The 15,115-nt window shown below is 39.2% G+C and overlaps 1 long non-coding RNA gene across 1 annotated transcript; it reads left to right on the plus strand.

The window, feature by feature from the left end:
- The first annotated feature begins 670 nt into the window (after window positions 1-670).
- Window positions 671-14,242, plus strand: LOC143676395 (uncharacterized). Its single transcript, XR_013172054.1, has 4 exons — window positions 671-727; window positions 12,667-12,859; window positions 13,137-13,229; window positions 14,006-14,242. It is a non-coding gene; the product is annotated as an uncharacterized LOC143676395 (long non-coding RNA).
- The last annotated feature ends 873 nt before the right edge of the window (window positions 14,243-15,115 follow it).

Consider the following 15,115-nt stretch of genomic DNA (forward strand, 5'->3'; position numbering starts at 1 on the left):
AGAATGTAGCCTAAGTAGTGAAGGAGGGAGATGATGAGGATCAGCTGTGGCCCTGAAACCAGCTGCAAGGTTGGGCTCACCCCACTCATTTTCTTCTTCCAGATTTCACCCAGGAAGACAAGTCCACCAGAAACCTAAATTTTTTTTTCATTACATCAGGATGACAAATGCATTCTTAATTTGTGATCTACTAACAGTTTGCTATATTAAATTTGATGTTATAATTTTCTTTCTTGCAGTGAACCTTGCCCTCCCCAAATCCAGCAGATTCTTCTGATGTTGGTAATATCTGTATTAGGCAGTAGAGTGTTGTGGGGGTGGGGCAAGTACTTTGCTTCCCAGAGGTATTTGTTTTTGCTCAGTCTTTGCAGACATATCTGTTGTCAATTTGAGGCAAGAGAGAGAGAAGGCAGGTATCAAAGTCAGTCTCTCCTCCCCTGGTTTTGGAGGGTCTGTGTATTGTTTGGTGTTGTGAGCCCAGGGTGGATTGAGGCTGGTGGCTAGGAACTTGTCCTAATGTAACTGTCCCTGAGACTGCCTGGCAAAGCCAAGAGATGACATTTAAAATATGCAAACGGACGATTTCCTGGAATTAGGGAGGAAAATTGGACACATTTCTGGATGATGTCACAAAAGCTGGGCTGGAAGCCAAAACATTCCAAAGCAGACCAGCCCATGGCCATCAGTCAGACCATCAGCCATTTATCCTCCAGGGACCAATCTAGGGGTGGGCACCAGTGGCTATCCAGTGACAACTAAAGGATACCACTGTTCTCACCCATTACTCCCTCCCATTTGTTGTGTACAGGAGGCAGGTACAGGAAAGGAGAGACTAAACTGGAGATATTGTTGCATGCTGTACTGAAAATAGGACGATCCTATCATATTTGGTTGAAAGATTTTATTGCACCTACTGTATTTGGCTTAAATTTTCCACTATTAGTAAAAGAGTCTTGGAATCAAGATTATACACGTATGAAAGAATATTTGACTACCTTCTTTAGTTAGGTCAATTTATTCCCATTTGCAATGTTTTCTCATTCAATACAATTTGCAACATTCACAAAGATCCACTATTCTTCCACCAATCAAAGATAACATGAATAACCACATTCCCACTTCACGCATTTCCTTTTGGTCTTTTTCTTAAACGTGGGTTTTTCTTTTAATAACCATAGAACATATTTGCTCGGACTTGTGGCTCGGGTTGCAAGTCCTGCCTGAGTGAGAGAAGTCTCTTTGATCATTGATTTGTTATCTCTAGAACTGCGGCTCTTGTGGTCTTCAAATTGGGTGGATGCCAGATCCACAAATTATCTATTTAAGAGTTACTAAAGAATAGTCTGCAACAGCTTTTTGAATAACAATGACAACTAACATTATTGGTAGCAGCCAGTGCTGATTTATTTATAATTTGTTAATATACTATACGATTTATTTATTTATTAAATTACAATTGTTATTATATGATAGTTTTATTAAGCATTAGCTATACCAAATACTGGCTCATGATATGTGTTACCCTATTTTATCCCCATAGCAACTTGAGGAAATAGAAAATAATCACTCTAATTTTACTCCTGATGAAACGGAGGCTTAGAGAGGCTACCTAACTTGCCCAAGGTTGCATAGTTTATGCCTTGCAGAACCTAGATTCACACCCAATTTTAAAACAAGAGATCTAGGGAGAAAGTATTATTAAACACTTTGGCTTAATAACTTGTTGGGAATAATCAAAAGAAGACACTTTTAAGAAGACATGGCACGGGGGCCAAGATGGCAGCTTAGTAAGGTACGTGCATCTTAGTTCCTCCTCCAAAGCAACTACTAGGTGAACTGAAACAGTGCAGAACAGCTCCCGGGGCCACGACAGGGAATGGACACACAGCGTACCCCAGTCTGGACTGGCTAGTCTGACTGCGAGACTCGGCTGCGGTGAGATCCCCGAGCAGCATGCGATTTCCCGAGCAGCGGCAGCTGTGGCGGCCGGAGCTCCTCCCTCCCTCCTTCCCGGGCCGGCTGAGAGTCTCAGAGAGGCAAGTTTCCCAAGCCGAGGCGGCCGGTGCCCCTGTTTGCGGGCGGCTTCCTGGTCCGGCTACGAGTCTCGGATCAGAGGGCTACCCAAGCCGCGGTGGCCCTCCCCCGCCGGCGGCTTCATGGTCCGGTGGGGAATTCCACAGGCCGCAGCGGCCGGTGACCGATGCCCCTCCCCCACGGGCGACTTCCTGGTCCGGTGGCGAATTCCCCGGGCCCGCTGCGGCCGGCGACCAGCCACAGGGTCCCCTCAAGCCACGGCGGCTGATGCCCCCACCACGCGCGGCCCCCCGAACCAACGGAGAGAATTGGATTGGAAATCCCCAGGCCGCGGAGATCGGTGACCGGGGGTATCCCTTCCAAACACGTGAGACAAACGTGTGCCACGAGCGCCACCTACTGGGCAGGATAAGAAAAACAGAGCCCAGAGATTTCACAGAAAAATCTTTCAACCTTGTTGAGTCCGACACCCAGGGAAATCTGACTAAATGCTCAGATGCCAGCAGCAGAAGATAATGGTCCACGCTCAGAAGATTGAGAATATGGCCCAGTCAAAGGAACAAACCAATAGTTCAAATGAGATACAAGAGCTGAGACAACTAATGCTGAATATACGAACAGAAATGGAAAACCTCTTCAAAAATGAATTGAGGGAGGACATGAAGAAGACATGGGCTGAACATAAAGAAGAAATAGAAAAACTGAAAAAACAAATCACAGAACTTATGGAAGTGAAGGATAAAGTAGAAAAGATGGAAAAAACAATGGATACCTACAATGATAGATTTAAAGAGACAGAAGATAGAATTAGTGATTTGGAGGATGGAACATCTGAATTCCAAAAACAAACAGAAATTATCGGGAAAAGAATGGAAAAATTTGAACAGGGTATCAGGGAACTCAAGGACAATATGAACCACACAAATATACATGTTGTGGGTGTCCCAGAAGGAGAAGAGAAGGGAAAAGGAGGAGAAAAACTAATGGAAGAAATTATCACTGAAAATTTCCCAACTCTTATGAAAGACCTAAAATTACAGATCCAAGAAGTGCAGCGCACCCCAAAGAGATTAGACCCAAATAGGCGTTCTCCAAGACACTTACTAGTTAGAATGTCAGAGGTCAAAGAGAAAGAGAGGATCTTGAAAGCAGCAAGAGAAAAACAATCCATCACATACAAGGGAAACCCAATAAGACTATGTGTAGATTTCTCAGCAGAAACCATGGAAGCTAGAAGACAGTGGGATGATATATTTAAATTACTAAAAGAGAAAAACTGCCAACCAAGACTCCTATATCCAGCAAAATTATCCTTCAAAAATGAGGGAGAAATTAAAACATTCTCAGACAAAAAGTCACTGAGAGAATTTGTGACCAAGAGACCAGCTCTGCAAGAAATACTAAAGGGAGCACTAGAGTCAGATACAAAAAGACAGAAGAGAGAGGTATGGAGAAGAGTGTAGAAAGAAGGAAAGTCAGATATGATATATATAATACAAAAGGCAAAATGGTAGAGGAAAGTATTATCCAAACAGTAATAACACTAAATGTTAATGGACTGAATTCCCCAATCAAAAGACATAGATTGGCAGAATGGATTACAAAACAGGATCCTTCTATATGCTGTCTACAGGAAACACATCTTAGACCTAAAGATAAACATAGGTTGAAAGTGAAAGGTTGGGAAAAGATATTTCATGCAAATAACAACCAGAAAAGAGCAGGAGTGGCTATACTAATATCCAACAAATTAGACTTAAAATGTAAAACAGTTAAAAGAGACAAAGAAGGACACTATATACTAATAAAAGGAACAATTAAACAAGAAGACATAACAATCATAAATATTTACGCACCAAACCAGAATGCCCCAAAATACGTGAGGAATACACTGCAAACACTGAAAAGGGAAATAGACTCATATACCATAATAGTTGGAGACTTCAATTCACCACTCTCATCAATGGACAGAACATCTAGACAGAGGATCAATAAAGAAATAGAGAATCTGAATATTACTATAAATGAGCTAGACTTAACAGACATTTATAGGACATTACATCCCACAACAGCAGGATACACCTTTTTCTCAAGTGCTCATGGATCATTCTCAAAGATAGACCATATGCTGGGTTACAAAGCAAGTCTTAACAAATTTAAAAAGATTGAAATCATACACAACACTTTCTCGGATCATAAAGGAATGAAGTTGGAAATCAATAATAGGCGGAGTGCCAGAAAATTCACAAATATGTGGAGGCTCAACAACACACACCTAAACAACGAGTGGGTCAAAGAATAAATTGCTATAGAAATTAGCAAATACCTCGAGGCGAATGAAAATGAAAACACAACATATCAAAACTTATGGGACGCAGCAAAGGCAGTGCTAAGAGGGAAATTTATTGCCCTAAATGCCTATATCAGAAAAGAAGAAAAGGCAAAAATGCAGGAATTAACTGTCCACTTGGAAGAACTGGAGAAAGAACAGCAAACTAATCCCAAAGCAAGCAAAAGGAAAGAAATAACAAAGATTAGAGCAGAAATAAACGAAATTGAAAACATGAAAACAATAGAGAAAATCAATAAGGCCAGAAGTTGGTTCTATGAGAAAATCAATAAGATTGATGGGCCATTAGCAAGGTTGACAAAAAGAAGAAGAGAGAGGATGAAAATAAATAAGATCAGAAATGGAAGAGGAGACATAACTACTGACCTCACAGAAATAAAGGAGGTAATAACAGGATACTATGAACAACTTTACGCTAATAAATACAACAATTTAGAGGAAATGGATGGGTTCCTGGAAAGACATGAATAACCAACTTTGACTCAAGAAGACTTAGATGACCTCAACAAACCAATCACAAGTAAAGAAATTGAATTAGTCATTCAAAAGCTTCCTAAAAAGAAAAGTCCAGGACCAGACGGCTTCACATGTGAATTCTATCAAACATTCCAGAAAGAATTAGTACCAACTCTCCTCAAACTCTTCAAAAAAATCGAAGCGGAGGGAAAACTACCTAATTCATTCTGTGAAGCCAACATCACCCTCATACCAAAACCAGGCAAAGATATTACAAAAAAAGAAAACTACAGGCCAATCTCTCTAATGAATATAGATGCAAAAATCCTCAATAAAATTCTAGCAAATCGTATCCAACAACACATTAAAAGAATTATACATCATGACCAAGTAGGATTCATCCCAGGTATGCAAGGATGGTTCAACATAAGAAAATCAATTAATGTAATACACCATATCAACAAATCAAAGCAGAAAAATCACATGATCATCTCAATTGATGCAGAGAAGGCATTTGCCAAGATTCAACATCCTTTCCTGTTGAAAACACTTCAAAGGATAGGAATACAAGGGAACTTCCTTAAAATGATAGAGGGAATATATGAAAAACCCACAGCTAATATCATCCTCAATGGGGAAAAATTGAAAACTTTCCCCCTAAGATCAGGGACAAGACAAGGATGTCTACTATCACCACTATTATTCAACATTGTGTTGGAGGTTCTAGCCAGAGCAATTAGACAAGAAAAAGAAATACAAGGCATCAAAATTGGAAAGGAAGAAGTAAAACTATCACTGTTTGCAGACGATATGATACTATACGTCGAAAACCCGGAAAAATCCACAACAAAACTACTAGAGCTAATAAATGAGTACAGCAAAGTAGCAGGTTACAAGATCAACATTCAAAAATCTGTAGCATTTCTATACACTAGCAATGAACAAGCGGAGGGGGAAATCAAGAAACGAATCCCATTTACAATTGCAACTAAAAGAATAAAATACCTAGGAATAAATTTAACCAAAGAGACAAAAAACCTATATAAAGAAAACTACAAAAAACTGCTAAAAGAAATCACAGAAGACCTAAATAGATGGAAGGGCATACCGTGTTCATGGATTGGAAGACTAAATATAGTTAAGATGTCAATCCTACCTAAATTGATTTACAGATTCAATGCAATACCAATCAAAATCCCAACAACTTATTTTTCAGAAATAGAAAAACCAATAAGCAAATTTATCTGGAAGGGCAGGGTGCCCCGAATTGCTAAAAACATCTTGAGGAAAAAAAACGAAGCTGGAGGTCTAGCGATGCCTGACTTTAAGGCATATTATGAAGCCACAGTGGTCAAAACAGCATGGTATTGGCATAAAGATAGATATATCGACCAATGGAATCGAATAGAGTGCTCAGATATAGACCCTCTCATCTATGAACATTTGATCTTTGATAAGGCAGTCAAGCCAACTCACCTGGGACAGAATAGTCTCTTCAATAAATGGTGCCTAGAGAACTGGATATCCATATGCAAAAGAATGAAAGAAGACCCATATCTCACACCCTACACAAAAGTTAACTCAAAATGGATCAAAGATCTAAACATTAGGTCTAAGACCATAAAACAGTTAGAGGAAAATGTAGGGAGATATCTTATGAATCTTACAATTGGAGGCAGTTTTATGCACCTTAAACCTAAAGCAAGAGCACTGAAGAAGGAAATAAATAAATGGGAGCTCCTCAAAATTAAACACTTTTGTGCATCAAAGAACTTCATCAAGAAAGTAGAAAGACAGCCTACACAATGGGAATCAATATTTAGAAACGACATATCAGATAAAGGTCTAGTATCCAGAATTTATAATGAGATTGTTCAACTCAACAACAAAAAGACAGCCAACCCAATTACAAAATGGGAAAAAGACTTGAATAGACACCTCTCAGAGGAGGACATACAAATGGCCAAAAGGCACATGAAGAGATGCTCAATGTCCCTGGCCATTAGAGAAATGCAAATCAAAACCACAATGAGATATCATCTCACACCCACCAGAATGGCCATTATCAACAAAACAGAAAATGACAAGTGCTGGAGAGGATGCGGTGAAAGAGGCACACTTATCCACTGTTGGTGGGAATGTCAAATGGTGCAACCACTGTGGAAGGCAGTTTGGCGGTTCCTCAAAAAGCTGAATATAGAATTGCCATACGACCCAGCAATACCATTGCTGGGAATCTACTCAAAGGAATTAAGGGCAAAAACTCAAACGGACATTTGCACACCAATGTTTATAGCAGCGTTATTTACAATTGCAAAGAGATGGAAACAGCCAAAATGTCCATCAACAGACGAGTGGCTAAACAAACTGTGGTATATACATATGATGGAATATTATGCAGCATTAAGACAGGATAAAATTATGAAGCATGTAATAACATGGATGGACCTAGAGAACATTATGCTGAGTGAGTCTAGCCAAAAACTAAAAGACAAATACTGTATGGTCCCAATGATGTGAATCGACATTCGAGAATAAACTTGGAATATGTCATTGGTAACAGAGTTCAGCAGGAGTTAGAAACAGGGTAAGATAATGGGTAATTGGAGCTGATGGGATACAGACTGTGCAACAGGACTAGATACAAAAACTCAAAAATGGACAGCACAATAATACCTAATTGTAAAGTAATCATGTTAAAACACTGAATGAAGCTGCATCCGAGCTATAGGTTTTTGTTTTGTTTTGTTTTGTTTTGTTTTGTTTTGTTCTTACTATTATTACTTTTATTTTTTTTCTCTATATTAACATTCTATATCTTTTTCGGTTGTGTTGCTAGTTCTTCTAAACCGATGCAAATGTACTAAGAAACGATGATCATGCATCTATGTGATGATGTTAAGAATTACTGATTGCATATGTAGAATGGTATGATTTCTAAATGTTGGGTTAATTTCTTTATTTCCGTTAATTAATAAAAAAAAAAGAAGAAGAAGAAGACATGGCGTATTGCTAATTTCATAGACAGGTTTGCAAACCCTGGGAATTTGCCTCCTTTTAAGGATATTTAGCTCAGAAAGTAATAACCATTTCATTCTCCTTATATAGACCTCATTTATAGTTTAGGGAAATATCCCTCTATTTCTAGAGACTTTCGTGTAAGTAATAGTTTGGTCTATTTTGTAAGTTATCAAATACAACTACTCTTCCCCTCTGACTTAAATAGTCAAACTGAAGCTCAGGAACCCCTTCTCTGATGACTTTGTTGTCATCTGGGGATTGCAAAGAATGGGTGGAAAGGACAGGCTCAGAAAAGTGAGCCTCCTATTTGGCACTAGGCAAAGAAAAGTATGAATACCTTTGCATACATTGTGCCAGTGGGAATCTTTTCTTGTCTGGGTAGAGCTGACAAACCAAATAAGCTGCTGTTATTTTAAAAACTTCTCCTTGGCATCACTCTACATATAGCCTCACATCCCAGCAGTATTAGATCTTCCTCTGGCTGCCATGTAACTCGGGGAGGGGCCCTGGCGGCGGCGGGAACATGGAAAGGGAGACAGGTAAGAGGAGAGACCAAGGAAGAAATAGAATCCATGGTTTCCAGACTTGGCCATACCAGTCAGGAGGAGGAAAGCTCTTCGACCTGGATGAATAAAGACTTTTAGATTTCATAATAAATGGATTGTGAATCTTTATTCCTTTCCTATATTAGACATGTGTTGCCTTAATAGGTCTTAGAACAGATCAATCAGTTTAGTCTGTCATTTCAATCTCGGCATCGTCTGATGCTGCAGAAGAGAAAGTCGCTTTTTCTCTCCCAAACTCCAACCTTTTCATGAAAGAAAAATTGCATTCATTCTCTATAAATGCCCCAGCCAGTAGCGCTAATCATTTTCTAAAAGGAAATTTGATTAGGGAATGAAAATACTTCTGACCTTATTATTATTATACCCACTTTTAAACCCTTTCCGAGAAATATTAGGTATGGGAACAAAATTAAAAGACTTCATTCTCTCTGCCCTTATTACCATGTTCAGGTTAAGTTTAAGGAGATGATGGACAAGAAGAAAGGATTTAAATACTTGGGGTCTCATCTTTTCTGGGGTGGGGGGACATGGGAAATGCTGCCTTTGGCTATTTTCATAATGGTGCTTCTCTTTGACTCAGCCTTACTTTTGTCAATAAGAATAGCCTGGAAATATAATTAACGCCTCTGTGTTTAAGACGTCTCATTTCAAAATAACTGGGTATACCAACAGTTATGGCACCGAAATCATTAAAATCATGCAAATGCTTAAAGTGTGTAGGCCTGGGAGATTATAGTTTCATTAGAGAAAAGGCTATAAAGTTAGGCCTAGGTAATTACCTTTCCCATTAATGCTAGAAAATTCTGTGCTCCACTGAGAAGTGGTCGTGGCGCATCATGCCTTCTGTGCTTTACATCCAAACTGCAGGAGCCTTTATTTCATCAGCACAAACTGCAAGGAAACAGCGGCAGCTTTCCAGGTGTACTTTGCAAATTGGGGTTTAAATGTGGAACACATCAAATTAAAATTCAATATTAATTATTTTGTCTTGCTAGGAGTCTGAGCAGTTTAAAGCAGCAAGGGTAATTGTCTAATTCATTGTGTGTGTCTACAGTGAACTTAATCATTATGTCAGCTTCCTAATAAAAGGTTATTATAGAAACAAAGATCCCAATTTTACATATGGTAGGCAAGGGAGGATTCGAAGAGCGGGTCTCTAAGGTAGACTTGAGGATCTTGACAAATGATGCCCATGCTGTGATCAGATACTTAACAAGAAATCTCGTTATTAACTAGGCCTGTACAGATAATTAGCACTTGAGCTTCAAATTTTAAATCTGGCTTGAGATGTATAATTTATCAAAAGCCTTAGCTTGCTGTCAAAGTCCGATAATAAGGTAGCGTTATTGATGAATTGAGATTAAGAGCAGATTGAAGAGAAAATTAGGCTACTGGTTAGCCTGAAAGGTCTGATTTCAATATTTACAGTGCTAATTTGGTATTATTTTGGTAAATGGATGTGGTCCCCAAGTGCTGCATTGTATAAAAGAGAAAACCGTGCATCATTATTCTAACAGAAAAAGTATTGTTTACTGTGTGCTGGATTTTGCAGCACTGGCAGTCTGGTTAATAGGTTGCTTTATAAGATGAGTGTACCTGGTTTTTACTGCATGCATTTATTATAACTCATTCAGTTCCCAGGGCTTTTAGCAAAAATTAGAAAATGTAGCTTCTTTACATTAAAAATGATATTACATTAGACTAATTGTTACAGAGCCTGCCTTCCTGATTTAACTCACTTTCGTTTATCTCTTGGCATTGTCTTCCAAACATTCTTGCTGCTGGAATTTAGATGACTTCCATTTTATATATTCAAGCTACATAAAATGAGCAATCTTTTTTTAATGATCTCTGGTAGCACTTTATTGCAAGCCATCTTGGGTTGGGGAGGGGGAGGGCTGAGATTATAATAAACCATCTATCTCTAGTGTCTCTCAGCTTTGAAGCACATTCAGAGTACACTTATGTGACCCTTAGCAAGTTAAATCTTTTTGATGCATGTAATAAAATGTTGTTTGGGGCAATAGCTGATTTCCAAAATTATATTAGGCATAACATAAGGCTGTGGCAAATTGTCTCCCTAGTTTTCCTTGCTCGAGCTCACAAATGGGATTGGGAGAGCATTGGGGTGTTTTATTGTATATCATATCAGGTATAAATAGACGGTACACTGCTCCATAATATATGTAGATGTAGTTCATAGCAATATCTGCCCATGAAATAATAAAGCCCAGGACTGCTGGTTTCTACAAAATTGCTTGAAAATCCCTTGGAACATGTTATTGGCAGCAGCCCCTCTTCTCTCAGTCTCCAGCTGTCCGGCGAGGTATGCCAAGTCACAGCAGGACTTAAGGACTGTTTGTATAGAATGGTGGCACGGAGCTTTATGGTGATTTTCCTTGTAGATTGTGCACTTGCAGACAAGCAAGCTTTCCGAGACTCAGCAGGAGCGTTGCAGTGTTTATGCTGAGGTAGTGAGCTAGTTGGCAAATTGCTATTATTCAGAAATGTGCGGCAGAGGAAAATGTATGGCACTACATTTTCTATCAATATCATCTTAATGCTGACCAATAACAGGCCTCCGTTCAAGCCGACCCTTCTTTCTGCCTTTAATCTTTAGTGGTGATTAGATCGAGTGGAATTTTGGGGAGAGGTTTTCTTGGGAGAAGAAAGAGGCTTTTTGTCCCATCCCAGCTGCATCTTCTAACCTACCCTTGCTTGGCTCAGCAACGCTCCACCTTTCTGCCCCCTGCGACTCCTGAAATAACATTAGTTTAGCATTCTGCTTTTAGAGGAAAAAGATGTGGTGTTTCAGCCGTTCCGATACATGTTGCCTACTGGCTAATGGACATTTATTCCATTTTATTGCTTTCTAGAGGCAAAACTCAAACAAAAGGAATTGGATTTTGCTAATAGCAATGAGCAGCCTTGGCAGTTTTGGGGTAGTGGTGAGGATCATGATAAGTGGGCACGTGGAGATGGGGCTTAGAGCCTTGCACAGCACTTTTACATTTATTATGTCCCTTACGTCTCATGCGTGACAGTTAGGGGAGGGATTGTTATGCCCATTTGATAGATAAGGAAAAACAAAACAAGGAGCAAGGTTATAGAGTTAGCTTATGTCAGAGATCGGAATATTTTACCTTTTGGGGTTTCTGACTTCTCATTCTTTGATCTTTCCTCAGAATAAAGCTGCTTTATCTCTCATATTAACATTTCTTTTTATCAAAGTGCTGGAAAGAAGGAAGGAAGGAAGGAAGGAAGGGAGGGAGGGAGGGAGGGAGGGAGGGAGGGAGGGAGGGAGGAAGGAAGGAAGGAAGGAAGGAAGGAAGGAAGGAAGGAAGGAAGGAAGGAAGGAAGGAAGGAAGGAAGGAAGGAAGGAAGGAAGAAGAAAGAAAAGAAAAGAAAAGAATTAGAGCCCACACAGGGCACTTATCTTGCGTCTCTCAGAATTCGATAAAACGGTTTTCAAGAGTCAAGAGTATGGTAGAAATGTGTTACTACAACTATGTTCTTTCTGGGATTGTTACGTAGCCCCAAGGATGCATTTCAAAAATTATTCTTTGTTGGGACACTGCTGAATAGCACAGAGTGATGCCACAGAAGGTAGCCTCATGTACTTTGTATTTAAAAACCACCAATTAGTTATTAATTCCAGCAGCTAAGAGGGAGTACATACTTCAGACAAATCACCTTCTTTCCCATGGAGGAGAGGTGATGACAGCAATTAGAAGTCAGGGGTTTTCCTTCTCCAATGTCTGCATTACGAGGCTCTGTAGCTTTCAGAACTTTTAAATTCCAGCCTCCCCCACCTCACCCCAGCCACACACTCACAACTCTATGCCAAGAATGCATTGCTTAGGTGCTGGCTCTATTAGGGCACATTCCACCTGGGACCTTTAGAAGGAGGGAGATGAATGTCTTTCCTAAAGGGAGAGCTCCCACCCCGTGGGACCACCATCCACAGTCCCTTCTCAAACGTCATCCCTCTCAGGCTTACATGGGACAAGGTCTAATGCTGCAAATAAACCTTACCAAGCAGTTGCAAGTAGCAGAGCAAAAATATTTTCTTCCCTTTCAAATAAAATTAGGAATTTATCATAAATAAATTGCACACGCAAGTGATAGGTGGTACACATGGAAAAGAAATAGATGATCATCCGTGATTACAGTGTACGAATGGGGATTTGTATTTTTACACTGATCTCGCAGGTACTGATTTTTATTCTCCGCATTCAGGCTCTTTCTTATGCTGGGAGCTTCTGCTAACGGCAAGGCAAGGACTGTGCTCTCCAGAGGAGGCCCCGGATGTGTGAGCCTTGTGGGGGAGAAGGAAGGAGCGGGAAGAGGGGGAGGAGGAGGAATTTTGTTTGAAAAGAAAAATCATGAAAAGAGAAGAAAACAAGAATGAAATGTTAAACCGACAACAAAGGTGAATCAAGCACTGCTGGTCTGAATTTTTTCTCTCTCTCTTTTTCCTACTAGCAACATTTTTGCTTAATCAGATGTATTACTTTAATTTGCCACCTAAAGCATATGGACATTTTCAAGACTAAGCCCAATGACAGTTTTCATCTGGTAGGTGATTAGCATCATTTCTTCCTGACGGTGTGGACAGGATAGAAGGTTTTAAAGTTTTAAGGCAAATATTTGAAATAAATAGTCCTGGCATTCATGTTGCCATTATTCTTTTAAAATTTTATTTTCAGGTAGCTGTGAAAAATAAAGAGGAAAAGCACCGGGAAATATTTATGAAGTAACCTTCTCAGACACCCTTCCCCTCCTGTGAATGATGATTTATGGTACGTTTAGCATCAGACAAAACCTTTTACTGTATAGTTAAATAATAACTTTAGCTGTTGGATTAATTTTATTATACACCCTGAAGAATATGTCTAGCAATCATTTCTTAATTATAAGTTAATTTTTCCTTTATGATTTTAAATTAATTTTTTATTTTAATCTTTCAGTGATGCTTTATCTTTTCATTTAAATTAAGGAAAAATTTTAATGCAAATTAAGCAAGGTCCTTTTTAATGGTCCTGGAAAAGCCTAGTTATTTATTAAAGTCTATCACAGAAACATTTAAAAGCTATACAATGCCATTTTTATAGTTGGACAGATGAAACATATTTACCTATTGAACCAGCAGGAAGAATGGGACTTTGCTGCTGCTTTGCCATATTTTGATCAATAAATACTTGCGTAACAGCAATGCTGCATTATCCCTGTTGGGTATTGTCTACCAAAAATGAAGTGCCCTAAAATTACAGGAGGTCACTTTTTGTTTATCTTGTCATTTCTGCTTCGTTCTTATTTACAATAGTGATATCTTGATACAAACACAAAGTACAGTAAACACACAAACACACACATTTGCTTTCACGAACTGATTAACAGGTCTAAAAAAAGAAGCCGATTGCTATTGCTTTTCACTTTGCTGGAACCCAAAGGAGCGGAGCAGAAGCTGAAGCATTCAAGTGGGGAGTCAGGCTACGCGTTCACTCTCTATCCACCAATAGGGGTCTCCAGTGCACCACAGAACCATTTACAACCACTCCGTTATGATTATTTACAGTATGCTGTACATGAAGACAGAAGCAAGGGGCAGAACAGATTTATAAGGACTGGGGCTGATACTGGATTTATTCGAGTCGAAGAGTGACGTCACAAGTTAAAAGTGATGAGACGCAAAGGCATGTCTAAATTCGGTGGAAGAACACCTTTAGCTTAATTGTACCAACGCAATCTGATGGTGCTCCAAACAGAGAAAAGAACATCCATTCAGCTACATGGGTGTTTCCAAATATTGAAATATCTGTCTTTGTTTAACTGAAGTATCTACAAAAGTGAGTGAACTTTCCCTTCTCACTTGAGTCTTTTGGGAATGGGTTGACACCATCTAAATGTCAACCCAGGAAGTGGGTCATGATAATTTTTTATAAATTTCTTAGTTTTTGGTGAGAAAGTAGGTATTGAAGTATGTCTACCAACCCCCCTCCCCAATTACACATAATGATGGGTAGGGGCCTCCACAAAAGACAACTACAATTTACCGTATTTAAATACAAAGTTCAGGTCATATTTAGAAATAGCAAAACAAGTTCATGATTTGTAAAGCATATGATAACAAATTTTGGTCTTATGCATAGTGGAATTACATTATACCATCCATCCTGGAAAAAATTAGTTATAAAAGCCCTTGACTAAAGAATTAAGATGCTTCTGGAGTTGTTGGGTAGAATTATTTGTGCCTTTCTCATCATTCTTTTATTCACTCAACGAACATTTACTTAGGTCATGCTTTGTGTCCTAAAGGAAAATATCTCTCTCGGTCTAGGAAATCGAACCACAAAAGAAATTCTGGTAGTAAACAGATTGAGGTAAAAGGAGCTAGTCTAGAGGCAGAGGTAAGATACTGTGAGAGAGAAGTTTAAACAATTAATTTCAGGTGGGGATCGAGTGAGGTCAGAACAGAGTTAACCTTTAAGATGAGGGTGCCGAAGTTTGGGATTGTTGGGAGAAGAACGTTCTATGCGTGAAGACTCGAAGATTATTGATAGGAGACTTGAAGATTATTCACAGAATGACAAGTCATGTACAAAAATAGAGTAACTTTTGGTAAGATGCGTTGGCTTGTTCTTCCTAAGAAGGAAGCATAGGTGAAGCTATAAAAGTGAAGGCTGCT

Source organism: Tamandua tetradactyla, chromosome 3 (genome assembly GCF_023851605.1).
Source record: "Tamandua tetradactyla isolate mTamTet1 chromosome 3, mTamTet1.pri, whole genome shotgun sequence".
NCBI lineage: Eukaryota > Metazoa > Chordata > Mammalia > Pilosa > Myrmecophagidae > Tamandua > Tamandua tetradactyla.